We start from the raw sequence: 24,465 nt of genomic DNA, 5'->3' as shown, positions 1-24,465 counted from the left end.
CAAAGGAGATGGAGAAAGTATTAAACAAAACGAAGACAAGAGGAAGAAAAGCTGAATATCAATTAAGCTGTGTGTGTACATGTGCAGGAATGCATACAGATGCATATAGGAGATGCATAGAAGAGGACACCAAATAGGGAGTCCTGGCAAGATCCCAAGTGTTACCAAATGAAAACTTCAAAAGAATCCAATTAAATTTATACCATGTTTCTGCTTTAAAGAACTAATTACAATTCAAATAAATACAGGTATACCTCATTTTATTTTGCTCCACTTTACTGTTCTTCACAGATAGTGATTTTTTTTTTACAAACTGAAGGTCTGTGGCAACACTATATCAGGCAAGTCTTTTGGTTTCATTTTCCCAGTATTTGCTTATTTTGTGTCCATGCATATATTACATTTCAGTAATGTTCACAATATTTCAAAGCTTTTTATTATTGTATTTGTTATAGTGATTTGTGATTAGTGATTTCAACTTACTGAAAGCTCAGATCATAGTTAGCATTTTTTAGTAATAAAGTATTTTTAATTAAGTTTTTAATTTTGATCCAGTTTAGTTAACATACAGTGTTGTATTTAGTTTCAGGTGTACGATATAGTGATTCAACAATTCTATACATTAGTGCTCTTCATGTTTAAGTGTACCCTTTACTACATATTACATATTTCACCCATTTCCCTACCACCTCCCCTCTGGTAACCAACAGCTTGTTTTCTCTAGTTAAGTGTCTGTTTCTTGGTTTGTCTCTTTTTTTCCTTTGCTTGTTTGTTTTGTGTCGGTGAAATAATATAGTGTCTTTCTAAAAATTTTGCTTATGATTATATTCTCTAGTTTCATCCATATTATATTGTAAATGAAAAGATTTTTTTTTTTTTTAAGAGAGCAAGAGTGTGTGTGATAGGGGGTTTGGAGAGGTGAGGTGGGGCAAAGGGAGGAGGAGGAGAGAGAATCCTAAGCAGGCTCCGTGTTCAGACTGGAGCCTGATATAGAGCTCAATCTCATAACCCTGAGATGATGACCTGAGGCGATTATCAAGTCAGATGCTTAACCAACTGAGCTACCCAGCACCCCAAGATTCCATCCTTTTTTAATGGTTGAATAATACTCCATTACACACACACACACACATATATATATAACATATCTTCTTTATCCATTCACCTATCAATGGACTTGGGCTGATTCCATAATTTGGCTATTGTAAAGAATGCTTCAATAAACAAAAGTGCATATACCCCTTTCAATTAGTGTTTTTATATTTGGGGGGTAAATACCTAGGAATGCAGTTGCTGGATTGCAGCGTACTTCTATTTTTAATTTTTTGAGGAATTTCCCAACTATTCTCCAGGGTGGCTATACCAGTTTGCATTCCCACCAACAGTGCATAAGGATTCCTTTTTCTTCACATCCTTGGCAACACTTGTTTCTTGTGTTTTTAATTTTAGCCATTCTGACCGCTGTGAGGTGATATCTTACATTTCCCTGATGATGAGTGATACTGAGCGTCTTTATATGTGTCTGCTGGCCATCTACGTCTTTGAAGAAAAGTCTGCTCATGTCTTCTGCCCATTTTTTTTTTTTTTAAAGATTTTATTTATTTATCAGAGAGAGAGAGGGAGAGAGTGAGCACAGGCAGACAGAATGGCAGGCAGAGGGAGAAGCAGGCTCCCTGCCGAGCAAGGAGCCCGATGTGGGACTTGATCCCAGGATGCTGGGATCATGACCTGAGCCGAAGGCAGTTGCTTAACCAACTGAGCCACCCAGGCGTCCCTTCTGCCCATTTTTAAAAAAAGATTTTTATTTGGCAGAGAGATCACAAGTAGGCAGAGAGGCAGGCAGAGAGAGAGGGAAGCAGGCTCCCTGCTGAGCAGAGATGCCTGATGCAGGGCTCAATCCCAGAACCTTGAGACCATGACCTGAGCTGAAGGCAGAGGCTTAACCCACTGAGCCACCCAGATGCTCCTCTTCTGCCCAGTTTTTAATTGGATTATTGTTTTGGGGGTGTGGGGTTGTAGTTCTTTATATATTCTGGATACTAATCCTTTATTGGATATGTCATTTGCAAATATCTTCAGCTATTCAGTAGGTTGCCCTTGTTTCCTTCTTTACCATGCAGTTTTTTACGTTGATGTAGTTTCAACAGTTTACTTTTGCTCTTTCCCCTCTTGCCTCATGAGACACAAAAATGTTGCTATGGCCAATACCAGAGAAATTACTGCCTGTGATTTCTTCTAGGATTTTTAACGTTTCAGGTCTCACAGATCTTTAACCCATTTTGAGTTGTGTGTATGTGTTTGTGGCTAGAGAATGTGGCCCAGTTTCATTCTTTTGCACTTAGCTATCCAGGGAGCCCAAAACTATTTGTTGAAGAGATCGTCTTCCCCTCACCCCACACATACTGTACATTCTTGCCTCCTTTGTCAATGACTGACCATATAATTGTGGATTGATTTCTGGGTATTCTAGTCTGGTCCACTGATCCATTAATCCTCTGTCAAAACAGTATCATACTGTTTTGGTTACTACAGCTTTGTAATATAACCTGAGGTCTGGAATTCTGACATCTCCAGTTTTATCTTTTTCAAGATTGCCTTGGTTATTTGAGGTCCTCTGGGGTTCCACACAAATTTTAGGATTGTTTGTTCTAGTTCTATGGAAAATGTTGTTGGTATTTTGATAGAGATTGCATTAAATCTGTAAATTGCCTTGGGTAGCATAAACATTTTAACGGGATTTGTTCTCCTAACCTATGGGCATGGAATGTCTTTCCATTTCTTTGTGTTGTCCTGAATTTTTTTCATCAATGTTTAATAGTTTTCAGAGCACAGGTCTCTCACATTCTTGGTTAAGTTTATTCCTAGATATTTTATTGGTTTTGGTGCAAATGTAAATGGAATTCTTTTCTTAATTTCATTTTCTGTCACCTCATTATTAGCATATAGGAATGCTAACAGATTTCTGTACATTGACTTTGTATCCTGTCACTTTACTGACTTATCAGTTATAGTTCTTTTACAGTGAAGTCTTTAGGGTATTCTATATATAGTATCATGTCATCTGCAAATAATGAAAGTTCTACTTCTTCCTTATCAATCTGGATGCCTTTATTTCTTTTTGTTGTCTAATTCCTGTGGCTAGGATTTCAAGTACTATGTTGAATAAAAGTGGTGAGAGTGGACATTCTTGTCTTGTTCCTGACCTCAGGGGAAAAGCTGTCTGTTTTTCCCCAGTAAGGATGGACATTACCTGTGGGGTTTTCACAGATAGCCTTTATTAAGTTGAGGTATGTTTCCTATAAACCTACTTTATTGAGAGTTTTTATCATGAATGGATGTTATACTTTGTCAAATGTTTTTTCTGCATCTGTTGGAATAACCATATTGTTTCTATTCTTCTTACTGATGTGATGTATCACGTTGCTGATTTGTGAATATTGAGCCACCCTTGTATCCTGGGAATAAATCCACTTGATTGTGATGTATGATTTTTTTAAAATGTATTCTTGGATTCAGTTTGCTATTTTGTTGAGGATTTCTGCATCTATGTTTATTGGGATATATTGGCCTACAGTGCTCTTTTTTGGTGGTGTTTTTATCTGGTTTTGGTATCAGGATGGTACTGGCATCACAGAATAAATTTTGAAGTTTTCCTCTCTCCTATTTTTTGGAATGGTTTAAGAAGAATATTATTAACCTTTCTTTAAATGTTTGGTAAATTTCTCCTATGAAGTCATCTGATCCTGGACTTTTGTATGTTGGGAGTTTTTCATTACTGACTCAATTTTCTTACTGGTAATTGGTCTGTTCAGATTTTCTCTCTCTTCCTGTTTTTATTTTGATAGGCTAAATGGTTCCAGGAATTTATCCATCTCTTCTAGGTTGTCCAATTTGTTGACATATAATTTTTCATAATATTCCCTACAATTGTTGTTATTTCTGTGGTGTTGGTTATTTCTCCTCTTTCATTTGTACTTTTTTTGCTTATTTGGGCCCTCCCTCCTTTTTTGTCTGACCAGAAGTTTATCAATTTTGTTATCTTTTCAAAGAACCAGCTCCTAATTTCATTTATCTGTTCTATTGCTTTTTTAGTTTTTGTATTATTTATTTCTACTCTAGTCTTTGTTATTTCCTTCCTTCTGCTGTTTTTAGGCATGTTTGTTCTTCTCCATGCTTCTTGAGGTAGCCCTGTATTGCTATAAACTTCCCCCTTTAAACTGCTTTTGCTACATCCCAAAGATTTCGGACCACTGTGTTTTCATTTTGTCTCCATGTAATTTTTTATTTCTTTTTTTTTTTTTTAATTTTTTTGGGATGACCCACTTATTATTTAGTAGCATTTTATTTTACCTCCATATATTTGTGGTCTTTCCAGTTTTTTTCTTGTGGTTGACTTCTAGTTTCATAGTGTTGTGGTCAGAAAAGATGCACAATATGATTCTGATCTTCCTGAATTTGTTGAGACTTGGTTTGTGGACTTACATGCAACCTATTGTGGAGAACGTGTATTCTAATGTTTTAGGATGAAATGTTCTGAATATATCTGGCAAATCCATCTAGTCCAGTGGTCATTTAAAGCTACTGTTACCAGGTGCTGGCTGGCTCAGCTGGAAGAGCAGGTGACTCCTGATCTTGGGGGTCGTGAGTTTGAGCCCCATTTTGGGTGCAGAGACTATTTAAACAGTTAAAAACAAACAAACAAGCAAATAAATAAATAAAGCTACTATTTCTCTGTTGATGTTGTCTGGATGATCTCTCCACTGATGCAAATGGAGTGTTAAAGTCCCCCTATTGTTACTGTATTACTATTGATTATTTCCTACTGTTTTATGTATTTGGGAGCTCCCGCGCTGGGTGCATAAATATCTACAATTGTTATATCTTCTTGCTGCATCGTCCCCTGTCTCTGTCTCTGTTACACCCTTGTCTTAAAGCCTATGTTGTCCAACATAAAGTATTGCTGCCCTGGCTTTCTTCTGATATCCATCTGCATGGTAAATGTTTCTCCATCCCCTCACTTCTATCTATCTATCTATCTATCTACTTATTTTTAGTTTACCAGAAAACCATGGGTTTATTTGGGGATAGCAGAGAACTGCAATCTGAAAAAGTTACCTGTGGCAAACCCATAGGCACAGCTACCTCCACCCCCTCACTTTTAATATGCAAGTGTCTTTTAGTCTGATATCAAGTCTCTTGCAGGCAGCACCTAGATGGGCCTTGTTTTATTAACCACTCTGCCACCCATGTCTTTTGACTGGAGTGTTTAGTCTACTTGCATTCACAGTAATTATTGACATATATATAATTACTGACATTTTGATACTTGTTTTGTACTTTTTTTATAGATGTTTCTCTTATTCTTTCTTCTCTTGCTCTCTTTCATGGTTTGTTGGCTTTCTTTAGTGATATACCTGTATTCCATTTTCTTTGTTTTTTTGCATATCTATTACTGCTTTTTGACTTGTGGTCACCATTAGGTTTGTGTATAACATCTGCCTAGTCGTCCATATTAAGATGAAGTCTGAACCTATTCTTTACTCCTCTCCTACCCCATGTTTTAGGAATATGGTGTCACATTTTATATCCATTTATTTTATGAATCTTTTAACTGATTTTTAAAGAAATACTTATTTTTACTGCTTTTCTGTTAAAAAAATTTTTTTATTAATAATTTATTATTTGTTTTAAGGGTACAGGTCTGTGATTCATCAGTCTTAACACAATTCACAGCACTTACCATAGCACATACTCTCCCCAAGGTCTATCACCCAGCCAACCCATCCTTCCCAACCCCCTCCTCCACTCCAGCAACCTTCAGTTTGTTTCCTGAGATTGAGTCTCTATGCTTTGTCTCCCTCTCTGGTTTTGTCTTCTTTTCATTTTTCCATCCCTTCCCCTATGATTCTCTATCTTGTTTTTCAAATTCCTCATATCAGTGAGATCACAAGATAATTGTCTTTTTCTAACTTATTTTGCTTAGCATAATACCCTCTAGTTTCATCCATGTTGTTGCAAACGGCAAGATTTCAATTTTTGATGGCTGCATAATAATCGTGTGTGTGTGTGTGTTTACAACACATCTTCTTTTGGATAGAGTATTCTTGGCTGCAGATTTTTTCATTTCAGCACTTTGAATACATCATGTCACTCTTTTCTGGCCTGAAAAGTTTATGCTACAAAATATGCTGATAGCTTTATGCGATTTCCCTTTTCTTTGAAGCTTTAAAATTTTTTCTTTACTATTACTTTTTGCTTTTTTAATTACCATGTGTCTTGATGTGGACCTCCTTGCACTGAACTTTTGGGGACAATCTCTGTGCTTCTATACCTGGGTATGTTTCCTTCCCCAGATTAGGGAAGTTTTCAGCTAATATTTCTTCAAATAAATTTTCTGCCCCTTTATCTTTTCTTCTTCTGGGATCCCGATAATGTGAATGTTACTAGACTTTGATAGAGTCACCGAGTTCCTAAGACTTCTCAATTTACGAAATTTTCCATCCTCTCCTTTGCTCACCTTACTTTCCATTACTGTCTTCTTTTCATTTCTCTGCTTCATCTATCCTACTTATTTTATCAAATGTATTTTTAATCTCATTTATTGTGTTCTTGATATCTGATTCTCTTTTCTCTTTGCTAAGAGTCTCACTGATGTCCTCTACTCTTTTCTCAAGTCCAGTAAGTATCTCTGTGATAATTGCTTTAAATTTTCTATCACGTGTACTGCTTAGGTCTCTTGGTGTGGTTCTTTCCTTTGGGACATATTTCTCTATCTCCTCATTTTAATTCTCTGTGTCTGTTTTTGTGTGTTAGGAAAGTCAGCTACATTTCTTGCTCTTTGCAGTAACGGCCTTACGAAGAAGAGGTCCTATAGTGCCCTGTGTCCAATGTCCCTTGTTCCCCAGAGCCTCGTGCTTCAAGAATTGTCTCCTATGTGTGTTATATGTGCTCTATTACTGAGACGTGGCCTCTTTTTCCTTCAGTCCAGTGGTCGGCAGAGGCTCTCTTTACCTGTTATAGGCAGTCCTTGGTCCCAGGTTGGGTGGGGTATGTTTTAACAAGGTATGTGGTGGTCTGCTTGCAAAATGAGATGTACCACTGCTGCTGCCACAACTGAAGTCCCACAAAATGCAAGGGTCAGGAGACAAAATGTTGGTGGGGTTTTCACTAGTATTCCAAGGCAGGGGAACTGCAGTGCCCAGACCAAGCCAAGTGAGACTTCTAGGGCAGATCTGCTGAAGCGCAGGGATAGCACGTAGTGTAAGCAAGTTAAGCAGTGAATGTTGGTACTGTGCTGATTATTGCAGCTGGCAGTGTGTTTATACTGGGGGGTAGGGGAAGGAAATGGCATGTGCCAGCTCCTTTGTTCCTGATGTGGTGTCCCTGCGATCCCTGGCTCTCCAGGCCACACTCTGAGATGAGTAAATCACTCTCCCTCCCCGTCTGCCTCCAGTATTTCTCAAACTACTGCTTCCAGGCTGTAGTTCCGCAGACTGTTTGTTGTGCTGTCTCTATAAGGTTGGGGACTCCACTTCCTAATGTCCTCCTGGCTCTTCCAGAACCAAGCTGGCTGATTTTTAAAATTCCAGGTGGTAAGTCCCACTGGTTGTAGGAACTCACAAAATGCAGCTCCTCTCACTTTCAAAGCAAATGGTAATGGGAAATCATCTTCCCTGTGGGCTCTTTTGTGTGAAAGGCTCTTCCTTGCCCTTCTCAGCAACAGTTCCCTCCTCACCACAGACAGCTGCAGTCCATTTTGCTCTCGAATCATGTCTTTGCCCTTCCTACCATCTTTGATGTGGCCTCTTCTGTATCTTTGTTTTTTTTTTTTTAAAGATTTTATTTATTTATTTGACAGAGAGAAATCACAAGTAGATAGAGAAGCAGGCAGAGAGAGAGAGAGAGGGAAGCAGGCTCCCTGCTGAGCAGAGAGCCCCATGCGGGACTCGATCCCAGGACCCTGAGATCATGACCTGAGCCGAAGGCAGCGGCTTAACCCACTGAGCCACCCAGGCGCCCATCTTCTGTATCTTTAGTTGTGAAGTTTGTTCTTCAAACTGTTTTCTGGGTTATTTATGCTGATGGGAGTGTTATCTAGTATTACCCCTGGGACAAGGTGCACTTAGGGTCCTCCTATTCCACCATCTTCCCAGTCAGCAATAAAGTATTTTTTTTAACTAAGGACTGTACATTTCTTTTAGACATAATGCTATCACACACTAACGAGACTACAGTACAGTGTAAACATAACATTTATATGTACTGCGAAACAAAAAAAAAACTCATTTGATTCTTTTTATCGTGATATTTCTTCTATTGAAGTGATCTGGAACTGAATTCATACCTCCAAAGTATGCCTGTTGTTACATATATACATTTAAGAGATTATAACTTTTTTCCCCTATCACCTCACTATCTTTTTTTTTTTTTTTTTTTTTTTTTTTTTTTTTTTTTTTTTTTTTTTAATTTATTTATCAGAGAGAGAGAGGGGGAGAGAGTGAGCACAGGCAGACAGAATGGCAGGCAGAGGCAGAGGGAGAAGCAGGCTCCCTGCCAAGCAAGGAGCCCGATGTGGGACTCGATCCCAGGACGCCGGGATCATGACCTGAGCCGAAGGCAGCTGCTTAACCAACTGAGCCACCCAGGCGTCCCTCACCTCACTATCTTAATGTTCTTTATTTTACCAGTTCACTTTTATTAAATAAATGGTCATCCATGAACATCTAATTCTGAAAAGCTGAGTAAGGGGGGAAAAGGCATCTGTTCACCTATGTGAAACTCCAAAGGTGTCCTGATTTGCTTTGATTCGAGTCATGTTTTATACTAATGCTCTGGATTTCTTGAAAATCATCCCTTCTAACCCTGTGAAATTAACCCACTGTCTTAGTCACCAAACCTAGCTATTTTTCCTCAATATGTTACATGTTAGAAATGGTTATTTTTTTCCATCTATACTTACTCCATGTATCTACAAACATATGCTTAACCAAACACTTTATTTAGTAATTTCAGATCTATGCATTTAGAGACTATGATCTCATATGTAAGTACTTTCTACACTTTTCCTTCCAGTCTGCATTGTGTCTAAAGCTACAGTGAGAGGAGAGGAAAAAAACTTCTGGACCACAATCAAACCCAAATGAATCAACAAACGTTAAATATGTCCTTCTAGTTAGATATCTAATTCATTAACAACTCATCACCAAACCACCTAAGAGTGCCCACCTAAGAGTATGATACGGATCCCTTGGATTTCCTCACAATTAGAGACAACAGCATCATCTGAGTATCTTAACCTGCAAAAAACACTACGCTATGTGTTAAAGACATAACAAGTATATAAGACATGGTCCTTGACATCCCAGGATAAACCGTTTAACCAGAGAACACCCTCTCATCCCACACCCACTACATTCTCACATCCTGCCTGTCCCCCCAGTGAGTGAAAAAGTAGGAATACATGTAACATCATTTGTGTAAAGTTTAAAAACAAACTAAATTGAACAGTTACTGCTTAAGGATACAAATAAGGTATCCTATACAGACAGACAGGAAATGCTAAACAGAAAATTCTATTTCTGGGGAGAGAGAGGATGTAATCAGGAGGCAAACATATAAGAAGCTTTAGGAATATCAGTAAGGTTTTAGTCCTCAAGTTGGGTGGCACATTCAAAAGTGATCACAGGGTAATCATTTTACTATAATGCTTTATAACATATACAAGAACATAAGTAACATACTTTACATATACTTCATAAAAATATTTAAAGAAAGCAATTAACTATATTGCATAATAATGCAAATACAAATAAAAATGTGCAATTACTTATAAACATGAAAATACCCAGACACATGTGAAAGTTAGGAAGTAAGGGTAAATCAAGTGAATACAAAATATGTATGTTTTAAAATAATGATTTAGGGGCGCCTGGGTGGCTCAGTGGGTTAAAGCCTCTGCCTTCGGCTCAGGTCATGATCCCAGGGTCCTGGGATCAGGCCCCACATCGGGCTCTCTGCTCAGCAGGGAGCCTGCTTCCTCCTTTCTCCCTCTCTGCCTATCTCTCTGCCTACTAGTGATCCCTGTCTGTCAAATAAATAAGTAAAATCTGTTAAATAAATAAATAAATACTGATTTTAAAAATGTATTTGAATACTGGAAGAGCCTGATACATAAAACTTTTGGAGTACAGACAGCTTCCATACAGCGGTATGAATGGAAGCAAGAATATGAGCATTAGACAATAAAGAAACGGAAACAACAAAACAGCAAACACACTGGCAATAAAAGAGAGTGTTAGGATAGAATGGGATGGTGCTCCAGGAACATGATTTCTACTGAAATATAAAAAGCAACAGTTGAGGAGAAATACATTCGACTAAGGGAAAGCAAGGTGAGGTCAAGATACTATCTCTTCAAGAAGGTGTTTAAGGGGGCGCCTGAGTGGCTCGGTTGTTAAGTATCTGCCTTCAGCTCAGGTCATGATCCAGGGTTCTGGGATCCAGCCCCGCATCAGGCTCCTGGCTCAGCAGGAAGCCTGCTTCTCCCTCTCCCACTCCGCACTTGTATTCCCTCTCTAGATGTCTCTTCTTCTCTGTCAAATAAAATTTAAAAAGGTGTTTAAGGAAACCTGTGGTAAAGGCAGGGCACATTGGAGTTGGGGCTATTATGAGGGCCAGAGGACAGTAAGATAATAGTAACAAGAACTACTCTTGACTTTTCTGGCCTCAACCAGTTCAGCTAAGATCTGAAGCTTATTTAGGCAACAGAAAGCCAACATTTGCTCCCTTGATATAGGCTACCTCTCGAAATGTAATTCCCCAAGAGCCCAATCACTTTTTGTTGGTGATACCAGTAAGTGTACTAAGAAAGGGACTGAAGCCAGAATTAGGCAGATTAGCCAGGTACCAGAGTCTGAGAGTATCTGTTTTTCCAGTTCATCCTCTATCTGGGTCACAAGTGCTAGTGGTCTAACCACAGAATGTATGTTCAAAAAGTCAGAGTCTATTTTGTTGATTCATGACAATTAGGTTTCTAATTGGGAAAATTAGGCTTTTCTAGGCTGGGAAAAGAAAGCTATTGATTCAAACCTTTTAAAATAAAGGTCTAGGGGTGCCTGGGTGGCTCAGTGGGTTAAAGCCTCTGCCTCCAGCTCGGGTCATGATCCCAAGGTTCTGGGATCGAGCCCCACATCGGGCTCTCTGCTCCACGGGGAGCCTGCTTTCTCCCCTCTCTCTCTGCCTGCCTCTCTTGCCTACTTGTGCTATCTGTCTGTCAAATAAATAAATAAAATCTTTAAAAAAAGTAAAATAAAAATAAAATAAAATAAAATAAAATAAAGGTCTAGAATATATTCTCAGATGAATCTGTTTCTCATGATTACCTTTAAAGTTTGGATCCTTGAAAAACAATGTAAAATCTACATGTGCTACCTAGATAACTTAAAATAGTAAACCATTAGCTATCTCAAGGTTAAATTCAATTCAAACATTCACAGATATCTTGCTGTATAGAAAACATTGTGTTTCCGGCAACTCAAACAGATGTGATACCTTTCCCCAAAAAGTTTTAAAAAAACTAATGCAAAAGAAAAAGTTGTAAGCAGTGGTAATTTAACACAGTAAGATATCCAACTATAAAGAATTAAAAATAATGTACAATAAGAAAAATTAAGAAGGAAGATTAAGTATGACTAGAGGCATCTTAGAAAAGACAAGCATTTTGTCAATCTTGGTAGGAGAAAGGTTTTTGATAAGAAGATGTACCATATGAGGGGGAAAAAAAAATCAAGAAGTAAAAAACATCTTTAGGAACTAGCCAATACAGAAAATGAGCAAGGATCTACCAGACAGGAAAGCCTGAAAAAATAGGGAACAGAAAACAGAAGACCTTGAATGTCACATTAAAGCATTAACTTTGTTTTCTAAAGGTAATAGAGAACCATAAGGTTCTGAAGAAGAGTTATGTGATCCAAGCTGAAATGCTACAGAGTTAGGCTTCAAAAAAGACAAGGAAGATACTAGCAATCTATATAATGATCCTAAGGAAAGATGATGAAGGGCAGGAGAGATGGAATGGAGGAGGCAGATACATGAGACACTGCAAAGATACAGGCCTTGGCTAACAATTAGACACATGGAGGGAAGGTACAGGGATAAGATTATAGTGACAAAGTTTTTACTCAAAGTTTATTTATTTTTTCTTAAGATTTTATTTATTTGACACAGAGAGAGATCACAAGTAGGCAGAAAGGCAGGCAGAGAGAGGGGGAAGCAGGCTCACCACCAAGCAGAAAGCCTGATGCGGGGCTTGATCCCGGGACCCTGAGATCATGACCTGAGCTGAAGGCAGAGGCCTAACCCACTGAGCCACTAGGCGCCCCTTTACTCAGAGTTTAAAGTTAAATTTTCTATCCTTAGTTTATTTTTAAGAAGTTCTTTTTAATTTTTTTTTTTAAGATTTTGTTTATTTTAGAGAGAGGGAGGGAAAGAGGGAGCACAAGCAGAGAGAGGGACAACCAGACTCCATGCTGAGTGAGGCTTGATCTCACAACCCTGAAATCATGACCTGAGCTGAAATCAAGAGTCGGACACTCAACTGACTGAGTCAGCTAGGTGGCCCTCCGTAATCTCTACATCCAGTGTGAGGGTCAAACTTACTATGCCTAGATCAAGAGCAGCACGCTCTACTTACTAAGCCAGGCAGGTCCTGTCCTTATATGATTTTTGAGAACAGCTGAAATAAGTAACAATTTTCTCTGATAATGTCATCAAGGGACCACAGTTGTTTTCATTTTCTTTCACAAAATTATATAAGTTACACTGTCAAATAAGATGCCTGGTGTTAAAAATACTTACAGCATTGCCTTAATTACTGTTTGAGCCTCTACAATCACAGATTTCTGCAGAAGCCAAAGTATAATATAAAGGGTATTAATCAAATGAGAAAGCAAACAAGGATACACATAAAACCTAAATCTATGTGAAATTTAATGTGCTAAATTCTTGAAAAGTTATTCTGCTGCACTTTGTCTTTAAGACGATTTCAAAATAGGTTGACATTAAATAAATTAAGGCCAGTATGACTGAATGAATTCACAATTTCTTAAGTTTGGCTGCAATAGTAAAAACAAGGAAAAGAGCAGCAACAGTTTTTTGTTGTTGTAACAATCCTACTGATATTTACAAAAGAATGTTCAGTAAGTATAGAACTCAAATAATTTATAGAACCTACCTGTTTATATCTAGAACTAAATACAACATATAGCCTATTAAAACTACGTTATGTTTCAAAAAGGAGAGTTAAATAAAAACAAAGTACATGTGAGAAAAATTAAAGTTCTTCTAAATATTAACTTTCTTAAGATGTGTAAACCCGATAAAGGTGAAATACTTCAGCTTTACTCACACAGCAATGCTTCAAAAGTGAAATCCAGACAGTGCTGAAAATTAGTTAACAAAATGGGAGGGAGGGAGGAGAAGACATATATATCCCCCTCTCTGCTGATGACAGCCTTTTGATTCTTCCAAAAGAGAAAGAGTAGAGACTGGATAGATGACCTGAACCACAGAGTGAAGACTAAAAAATAAAAAAGTGAAGACTGAGGTTTGTAGTCATTCAAACTGGTCCTGATATCTTAACTAGTACTTCACACCAGCCACTACCTTGGTCTTTGGCAAAGGAGAGCAAAGTCTGTCTCCATTGGGCATCTATCATCTCAGTCCATCTCTGTCCTTAAACAGCAACAGCACTCTTCTGATTGCCTTAAATTTCACATAACCCATTCTATACTCATTCTAGTTTAAATGCCACAGACAAGTAAGTATTCATGAAATGTTTTAAGGTAATCCTAAAGTATTAAGAAGACTCAACCCTTTCAAGAATTAGTCACTGATAAAATTTCTGGCATTTTCTGAGCATCTACTATGTGTCTAGCACTGAGCTAATAACTGTGAGAGCAGTGTTGTTGTTGTTGTTGTTTTTAAGATTTATTGATTTGAGAGGGAGAGGGAGGCAGAGAAAAAAAGAGGGAGGGGGAGAAGAGACAGATGGAGAGGGAGAGAATCCCAAGCAGAATCCCCACTGAGCACAGAGCTCAACACAGGGGCTTGATCCCACCACCCTAAGATCATGACCTGAGCTGAAACCAAGAGTGGAATGCTTTACCGACTGAGCCACCCAGGTGGCTGGAGGGCAATATTTTCAAATCCATTTAGAAGGTCACAATCAGCATTTAAAAAATAAAATTGAAGAGAAAATATCAGAGCATGTCACATATAGTACGGTTAAATATTGTTTCATGAAACTTCAGTTGGGTTGTGTATGTGTATGCATATAACACTGGGTTGAAAGGTAAAATGTATTTCTTTCCATAGGTTACAACCAAGAAAGTGCTGAAGTTCTACAGAGCAATGCTACTTCAAGTGTGGCCCATTGGCCAGATACAGTTGGGGGACTGTTACAAGTCTGTAACAAAATAAAAAATTTATGACAGATGTTAATCAAGAAAGCATGCAGAACTTTTCATAGTAGCAAGAACTTTCTGTGAAGAAAGGAGTCTACTAATTTATACTGTGGTACAGGCTTCAAGTCTGTAACACAGACTGGCTACTTTGAGTGACACTGCTCTAGGGGATAAAGAGTACCACAGGCTTCTGACCCAAATGTCTTAGTTTAGTTACCAAGACCAAGCTAATATCTATTAAATAATAAGCCAACAATTAATAGTTATACCATATATTAATATGTGACCCCAGTCACTGGGAAGTCAAAAGGAGAGAAAATTGGTGTAGCTTCTTCCAGCCTAGAATGCACTCTCTTTGTGCTGTTCCCTCTTCCTTCAAGGACCAACTTAAGTTCCACTTCTTCCATCCTTGATAGTCCCAGTTATGGGAAGTTCATTTCTTGATCTAAATTTTATGGTATGTATAATCTGGTATGTATAACGTAATGTATGGTATGTATGATGTCATTGACTCAGTACTGTATTTCAAACAAATGACAATTATGCCTAGTTTTTAAGACCCTCTTAACTATGAAGTGCTTATGATAACATGATGAGGCAGAGACAGAAACTAGCCCTAAAGGTAGTATTTAGCTATGGACTGAGTAAGAAAGAGGGGTATTCCAGAAAAAGGAAACCCTCATGAACAAAGACACAAAATGAGGAATTAGTATGGAAAGGCAATGAGAAAAATAAGGAATACTACAGGGATTATAAATCCTTCTCAATTCATGATGGGGTTATGTCCGAATAAATCCATCATAAGTTGAAAATACTGTCAAGTAAAAAAATATGTGTAATACACCTAATCTAAAAAACATCAGAGCTTAGACAAGCATTAGCTTAAACATGCTCAGGACACTTCACTAGCCAATAGTTGGGCAAAACCATCTATCACAAAGCCCATTTTATCATAAAGTGTTAAATATCTCATGCAGTTTACTGAATAATATACTGAAAGTGAAAAACATAAGAGTTGGAAGTTTATCAGTTGTTTACCCCCACCATCACACAGCTGACTGGGCATGTGGCTCACTACCACTGCCCAGTACCACCACATACTGCTGCCTGGGAAAAGATCAAAATTCAAAATATGAAGAACAGTTTCTATTGAACATGTATTACTTTTACATGATCATGAAGCTGAAAAATCCTAGGTCAAACTATTTTAAGTTGAGGACCATCAGTATAGGGAAATAATCAATTTGATCAAGGGATCATATCTTCTTTACATGTCACTACTTTTACATGCTAGATCCCTAGTGCCAACCTCAGTCCTTACAGTCAACACTTATTAACTGTTGGCTAATAATAAATTATATTAGGTAAGGAGATAGAGTCATTTTATGGAGGGCTTTTGAAGTCATCAAGAATTGTTTATAATTTATTCAGCAGGAAATAAGCCAGTTCTTGTAGGGGAAAATGATACCTTAGGGCAGATCAAAGTGGGGATATGCCAGATGGATTTGAAAGAAATAGAACAAGGAATAATACTTTGGATAAGAATATCCAGGCCACTGCAAAAAAGAACACAAAAAGGCAGAAACATGCTTTTGTTTCTGACTGAAGCAGCAAAATCTTCTCTTGTGCATACACACACATAGAATGGTAGTGCTGTTAACAACAACAACATTAGTTTAAAAAACTGATTAGTTTATAGCAGCATTTCTCAACCGGGGCACTACTGCTATTTTGAACCAGATTAAAACTTTGCTACAGGAGGCTGCCCTGTGCACTGCAGGATATTTAGCAGCATCCCTGGCCCTACCCACTAGATGCCAGTAGTAATTCATTCCCTTCCAGTAGTGACAACCAAAAATGTCTCCAGACGTTACTGAATGCCCCCTCATTGGCAAAATTACTCCCAAATAAGAATCCTTGATTTACAGGAAATTTTGAACATGTACGCAGAAGGAAAAACATTTAAAGATGCCTTGAGGGGCACCTGGGTGGCTCAGTGGGTTAAGCCACTGCCTTCGGCTCAGGTCATGATCTCAGGGTCCTGGGATCGAGTCCCGCATTGGGTTCTCTGCTCAGCAGGGAGCCTGCTTCTCTCTCTCTCTCTCTGCCTGCCTCTCCATCTACTTGTGATCTCTCTCTCTCTGTCAAATAAATAAATAAAATATTTTAAAAAAAAATAAAGATGCCTTGACAGAGATGTAAATGTAAGTAGAGATCGGGTCCACAGAGATACCAGACAAATATTAAACCAACTATTAAGGCATTAATGTTAATTTTGATAATCCCTATTATTTTGGGAAATAACAAACTACTGACACTTAAATGATGTTTTAATCTAGGATATGATATCTTTCTTACATTTATGTATATTTTTAAATTTCTAGAGTAGTTTTTAAAACACAGACATTATTTATACTAGTAACTAAAATCAGGAGAATGAATCAACAAGGAAATGAGATTTTGTTTCTCTACAGCTGACAAGATATTTTTTGAAAGGCCTGGAGGGAGGGAGGAAGATGAAGGTGAATGTTCCCTAAAAAGGAAGAAACAGAAAACCAGGAAAGTGCAATATGATGGAAACCATAGAAAAAGAACTTCAATCAACTTTTATAAAGTTCTTGCAAAGCAAAAAAAGAAAAAGTAAAGTAACTAGTCCTAGTTCTGAAGATTAAATATATAAACCAACTTCTTGGCAACACTTGGAGAACCTACATCTACTCAAGCTGCAGTGTCAGAAGCTATGGGGAATATAAAAAGTATACCTCCTGGGGTGCCTGGGTGGCTCAGTAGTTAAGTGTCTGACTTGATCTCAGCTCAGGTCTTGATCTCAGGGTTGTAAGTTCAAGCCCCGAGTGGGGCTCCACGCTAGGTGTGAAGTCTACTTTAAAAAAAAAAAAAAAAAAAAAAAGCTAGGTGTGGAGTCTACTTTAAAAAAAATAAAAATAAAAAAGAATATATATCCTAACAAAGTTTCTACCTCTTAAGGTGAAAGGTAAGCTAACAATGTTAATACAAAGCAAAGTATCATCAGATAGGTACTAACAAACCATGCCAAAATCTGTAGCTTTTATTAAGACTATTCCTAGAAAAAACCTAGAAGGGTAACTGTTTTCCATAACAGGTGTCTACTTACATTATAACCCTAATCTATTTCATAATTCTCTTACTCCTTATCTCCTTAAATTTTTTAGCACATGCAAAATAGATGAGTAGGGAACCAGATCATACTTAGTACGTAGGAAAAAAAAAAAAGACATAGTTCTCATTCTTAGCCATGTATTAGACTCACCCACAGAACTACAAAATAACAATGCCCAGAACCTACTCCTAAATGGTTAAATCAGAATCTCAGAGCATGGGACATGCACACAGATATTTTAAAAAAGCTCCTCAGGTAAATTCTAACACACAGTTTAGACAGAGATCCAGGGAGGGGCACCTGGGTGATTCAGTGGGTTAAAGCCTCTGCCTTCTGCTCAGGTCATGATCTCAGGGTCCTGGGATCGAGCCCCACATCGGGCTCTCTGCTCAGTGGGGAGCCTGCTTCCCCTCTCTCTCTGCCTGCCTCCCTGCCTACTTGTGATCTCTGTCAAATAAATAAATAAAATCCTTTAAAAAAAAAAAAAAAGACAGAGATCCAGGGACATAAGAAATGGATATAAACATGTTACTAGAAGTAGTAAAACAGTATGAAGATGACAAATAGGTTCTAGCTGAAATCAACATTTTAAGTCATTTAATTTCCAGGATATAAAAATTATGAGAAATCATTTTCATTTTTAAAATTCTGTAACTGAGAAATTAAAATAAAACTTTCAAGATTCCTAGATGTATAACTTCTAAAGGACTCCTTGTTTCGAAACTGGTATTACAATGTGTAACAATTTCATTTCACTATATTCAAAATTGGTATTATGATGTGTAATAATTTCATTTCACTATATTAGAAAGACATACATTATTTGTATGTTTCAGAGAATTTAGGACCATGAAAAACTAAACTAACTTTCAGAGGAGACACTGACTTTAGACTTTGAGCAAATTCCTTAAATCCTCCCTCCAACACTAATAGTTACTCCTCAGTTTACTTCCATGTGCAAAATGGGAAACAATTATCTGCTTCTACAGAGTTCTCATCGATATCAAATGAAAAGGTACATACAGAAAAAATGCTCTGAAAATTATGTGCCATGAAAATACAAAATATTATGGTTAAAGAAACCAGAAGCATTACCTTATACCTTATCCTGCATCTACTATTAAATCCAAAATTACTTTAATACAACTTTATCGATAAAATTATGGTAGGTTAAAGAGGGCCACAAATTCTTTGATATTCTTCTCTCCAAAGTATCTAGGTGTTTATCATCTGGTGGGACAGAGGGCTCTGATTGCTCTAATAGAGAATGTTGGAAGTAATGCTATGCCAATTTCTGGGTTCAAGCTAAGAGACAACTTCTACTTCTGCCTCTTTAAATACTTGCTTTTGAAACTCAAACTCATGTTATGAGAAGTCCAAGCCCCATGAAAAGGCCATGTGCCAGCACTCCAGGTGACATCCCTAGCTGAACTACCAGCCAACATCAACTGCCATTCATGCAAATGAACCTTCAATGTCCAACTCCGTTAAACTTTCAGATAACTTCAACCCTAGCTGCCCCACAAATGCATGAAACTCTTAAGTGAGAACCAACCAGCTGACTCCAATTAGCCCAGAGAAATATAACAGATAAAACATAATAGTTTGAAGCTACTTTGTTTGATTTGTTATACAGCAATAGGTAATAAGGACAATAACCAAGATTTTAAAAAAATGTTTCCTTAAGTATATCCAATTTGATTAGCAACTCATATTTGATGGGCACATTTTTCCTTTAATCTCTACAAAAATAACTGCATCTTCATGATGAAAAATTCATAATGGAAATACAATGCTAGACATTTTATGGAAAAAATTTGATGTGCTGGATTTATTTTCCAACTACCTTACTTTACAAAAGCCATTTTGGATCTTTCCCAGTATGTTCATATTAATAAACAGAGTCACAATGATTATTAAAGGTTAAGTAAATATATAAAGTTGAATACTGAAAGACATCTTTAAAATGTTGTTAGTTTTTCTCATGCATTGTTTTCTCAAAGAATACGACACATACCTACATATTTATATGCAATTAATGCGTATTTATGTCATTAATAACAAGTTGTTGTTTTACTATTACAGGGTTCCTACTATCTAATTTTAAAGATGCACCCAATGTGTCACAAGAAAAAGAATACACATTTCAAGGCAGCCACAGCAATAGTATAAAGGCATAACACAACCTACATCACCTTTCAGATAAAATGTTCCAATACTGTGGAGTCATGACAAACTATCTAAAGACATTCAACCATGAATCTTAACCAGAATCTGTTGAAATGCAAAATCTGCTTACATAGCAAAGCCGCAGACCAGGCCTAGAAAAGGTACAGTTCCTTAACAAATACCATTTGACACTTTTAATGGCTGCAGCAAAAGATACACAAAACTAAGACAGCTTGCAGATTCAGAAAGAGTAACATCCCTTTCATCTGAAACCCTCAGGGTGCTTAACAAATATTAAATACCTTAAGGTAAATATTTTGTTAGTGATTAAGTGACTTGCTTCAAGGTCACAGAATGAACTGGAGAAAAGAATTTTAAAAAGTGTAGTCTGCAGCTCTATGTATAAATGAACAGCACTGTGATTCAGAGTTCTGAAATTTCCAAGGTGGAGTGGAGGTGAAATTAACTTGTCCCACAACTCTAGGAGAGGGACTACATTTTAGCAAAGAAAAGCTTTTATTTAGAGAAGTCATAATTTTAACTGATGGGCTTATACGTTCTTTAAGCCCACACCTGGACTTCATTAAAACTAAGTTTGATTGGGACAGAGAAGATATTGGGAGACCCCCTGAGGGTCTGTATTAAAGGCCTGGGACTTTGGTTCGATAGCAAAAAATTAGAAAACGGAGGCCAGAGGAAGGAGGTCAAAGTCGGGTCTAAGTGTTGAAAGAGAACAAGGAACGGTCAAGGCCACCTTCTAAGGCCGGAAAACCTGAAAAAACTACACGAAACTCACTGGACAACCCTAGGTACGCAGCGGGAAAGACTCGAGATCGGGCCCTTCCTCTAAAAGCCGATTCTAGGTTCGGGGTTGTCCCACCCCTCTCGGCGGACAGGGCTGGTCTCCCCGGTGACCAGACGCTTGTAAAAAGAAAGGGTGTCCAATGCAGCAGGCTACCCGAGGAACAAAGGCCAGGATCCAGACCCACACTCACCGTGGCACCGGGAGCGCTTGACTAACGCCGCCCTCCTCTCCAAAGGCCCATCTTCCCGCAACTCGAAGAATTAGTCTTCCCCAGCCCGACGGAAACCAGCCCAGCTCATCCCCTTTTCCCAGTCTGCACTGCGTTGCGACGCGTCGCGTCTCCTACGTCACGGATGGGAGGGGCTACGGGGCGCGCGCCCGCCTGTGACTGCTTCCTCTTCCGCAGTCGGGCTCACAACAGGGCGGTGGGAGGGTTAAAGAGAATTTCGCGGGTGGGCGGCGAGGGCCGGGCCCAAGCGAGGCTAAGCTTCTGTGAGCTTTCCCACCTGTCTCGTTGGTCTAGTGTTTGTCGGGATTTTTCGATCACCCTGGTGTTACTCCTATTCTGGCCTTTGCTGCAGCGGAAGCCGGGACTCTTACCTACGTAGTTGATTTTTCAGAGTGGACACTTAGGACTAGAAAAGGGATTTGAAACCCCTCAAGTTCTGACTAAAAGCTAACATTCTCCAAAGCCTCGCCTCTGGTCAAAGAAGAAACATGATCCTAAACACATTATATATACACATCTTAACACCAGTTAAAGGCTCAGTCTTAGGGGCACCTGGGTGGCTCAGGTCATGATCCCAGGGTTTTGGGATCAAGCCGGGCATCTGCTCAGCCCGGAGTCCGCTTCCTTTTCTCTCTCTGCCTGCCTCTCTGCCTACTTGTGATCTCTGTCAAATAAATAAATAAAATCTTTAAAAAAAAAAAAAAAAAAGCCCAGTCTTACAAAAACAAAACAAGAGGTCTGAACTTTCTCGCAAGGTGATCTTTGTACTCTCTTAGAGAAAAGTGATTGGATGTTCCAATTATTTGTAAACAAAGTTGTATGGATGGAGTTGGAGTTGCTGACCATGGTCACAAAGTCCCCAGGGACAGGCCAGGTGTCTCATTAATGAGAAAACTGGAGGGTGAGGTCTAGTAAATGCCTTAAGTGTCTGCCAGATAGGGGTCCAATAAATTTGTAATTTACAAATAGAGTGCTTTACATATAGTAGTAACAGTAAATGTTAATTTCCTTTTTGTTACAATGAAATACCCGCAAAAATATGGTAGCTCTTTTTTACCTAAGTTATACACTGTTTCCCCCAAAGATTTAAGACCGATATGACATGAAGTATACTGTACTGCTTAGAACTGCTAACTAACCTTAGCAAATTTCTTCATAACTGAGAAAACAATTGCATCTCCTTTGAAGATGGGGCTCTTAGGAAAGGAAGTTAGTTGTTGGAGTTCTTTTGTGTGTTTTGGTTTTTTTCTGCTGAGCTCCTACATGAATTTGAGTATTAAAAAACAAAAACACTGACCCAGAGCTGAGTTTGGAAGTAGGATCCAAAGACAGAGAGAAGAATGTGAAATTCTTCGGAGACATGTCAGAGAGAAGAAACCAGAAATGTGAGGTGATAGAGAAAAAAGAGAAAATAAGAATGAATTAACCAATGAAGAGTCTTATGGTGGAGTGGCAGAAAGAAATTAACAAACAGGACTCTTTAACATTCACCTAAAGTTAATTTTGTTGCTCTGACTGTTCCAATTCCACCCCATAAGTGGAATTTCCCCCATGTCCTTAAGGTGTTGGTCAAATTTGCTTGAGTATTTTTGAAAAGTAAGAAGTTCCACATGTGATTCAACAGGTGCAGAAGACAAACCAGGCAAGATGATGAGATGACTGAAAAACTAAACTAAGGTGGTGAAGGCAGGAAAAAATCAGAACCATCCTAGGAAAATCGCAAAAATCCGGGGGTGGGCTTTGGACTTTTCAGTATTAGCAGATGAGAGTGCTTAAGGGGCACACTTAAGGGGCACTTGATGAAACTGTTTGTTGAATTGAATCATAAGCCCCAGGTCTTCTTCAAATTTGTGTTGTAACAAACCAAGCAACAATATCTATGTTACCCAGAAGCTAAGTAATGGATCACTAGCTGTTTAGAAAGCATAGCTTGTATTTGACCATAGCTTTAATTCCTTTGCCATCCAGCATAAGAAGCAGCCCAAAATTTACCAAACTTGGTTCATCCTCCACCCATTCAACAAGTATTTACTAAATGCATGTTCTATGCCGGGCATTGTTTTGGACTTGGGATATAAAGTTCCTCCTCAACAAAGAGCTGACTTATGTTGTAGTGGGGGAGACATAATAAGCAAATACATATATACTATGTCGGGTATTGTTAAGTGCTAAGAAAAACAGTAAAGGACTAGCAAAGACAGGGGTATTTTTTTTTAAGATTTTATTTATTTATCTGACAGAGATCACAAGTAGGCAGAGAGGCAGGCAGAGAGAGAGGAGGAAGCAGGCTCCCTGCTGAGCAGAGAGCCCGATGCGGGGCTCAATCCCAGGACCCTGGGATCATGACCTGAGCCGAAGGCAGAGGCTTTAATCCACTGAGCCACCCAGGCACCCCAAGACAGGGGTATTTTTGATGGGAAAATCAGGGAATAGCTTTCTGACAATGTGAGATTTCCATAGAATCTTTAGTGAAGGGAGGGAGCAAGCCATGGGTAAGTGTAGAAAAAGAATATCCAGGCAATGAGGGCGGCACATGTGAAGGCAGTTGGCAGGAAAAGGTGAGTGTTCTAGAGGAACAGCAAGGAGGATGGTGATAGATGATGATCTCAGAAGGGTGGGGAGAGAATGATACACAGATTACATAGGACCTATAGATCTGTAGAACATGTTTATCCACAACACTGCAAAATATGAATCACATGCTAATATTATATGAAAAATTGGTTTTCATGGGTGCCTTGGTGGCCCAGTCATTAAGCATCTGCCTTCACCTCAGGTCATGATCCCAGGGTCCTGGGATCAAGCCCCACATCAGGCTCCCTGCTCGGTTGGAAGCCTGCCTCTCCCTTTCCCACTCCCCCTTTTTATGTTCCTTCTCTCACTCTGTCTCTCCCTGTGTCAAATAAATAAATAAAAATCTTTCAAAAAAGAGAAAAATTCACTTTCATATGAATGATAAAATTTACAAACTATGTACAAACATTCATTACAATTATTTGCACAAGTATCCTTTGGTTCTTTTACTAGTTATTTATTTTTCTCTGTTCGTCTGGTTTTTATTTGCTAAAATCAGAATGATTACCACATTGGCTGGTTTTATGGGCCAGCAAACATTTTTTATCTCTAGGGTTTGTATCACTAGACAAGAGGTGGCCAGTCTTGGATATCTTCTTGGATACCAACTTCTGAGTTTAGGAACTGACCACTCTCTGCACCTCACTAAGACTCTATCAGCTATTGGTTTATCTTAAGTAGATAATCAACTATATCACCACTTAGAGTAATCTGAGTTTTATTTTTTACATGAGTTATACTTCTAATTAGCTTAAATTTATCTAAATAAAGTTTTAGAGATGCACTCTCATTCTATGATTTCAGGATTTAGTGAACAACTATGATTACCTTTTTCATCCCTTTCATCACACGTAGGTCTTCTCTCCTTTTTTGTCTTTGTTTCTCTGAAGAGTTTCTTTTTATTTAACTTAATTTTTTCAGTGTTCCAAGATTCATTGTTTATGTACTCCACCGAGTGCTCAATGCAATACATGCCCTTTCTGAAGAGTTTTAATCTGATTATCATGTTCTCCTTAGGTAGCTCCACATTCAAGCTGTTACTTTATCTTTTTTTTTTTTAAAGATTTATTTATTTATTTATTTGACA

At 38.3% G+C, this 24,465-nt stretch overlaps 1 protein-coding gene across 2 annotated transcripts in view; it reads right to left on the bottom strand.

Moving 5' to 3' along the window:
• Nucleotides 1-20,925, bottom strand: part of USP8 (ubiquitin specific peptidase 8) — a 73,747-nt gene extending 52,822 nt beyond the window's left edge. For both annotated transcript variants that reach the window (XM_059181528.1, XM_059181529.1), the window contains exon 1: nt 20,766-20,925. The gene's annotated coding sequence lies outside the window, so the exon portion shown is untranslated. The remainder of the gene's footprint in view (nt 1-20,765) is intronic.
• Between the last annotated feature and the right edge of the window lie 3,540 nt (nt 20,926-24,465).

Source organism: Mustela lutreola, chromosome 7 (genome assembly GCF_030435805.1).
Source record: "Mustela lutreola isolate mMusLut2 chromosome 7, mMusLut2.pri, whole genome shotgun sequence".
In the NCBI taxonomy this organism is placed as follows: Eukaryota; Metazoa; Chordata; class Mammalia; order Carnivora; family Mustelidae; genus Mustela; species Mustela lutreola.
The sequence above is the reverse complement of the archived record's forward strand: the minus strand, read 5'-3'. Positions and strand labels throughout refer to the sequence as shown.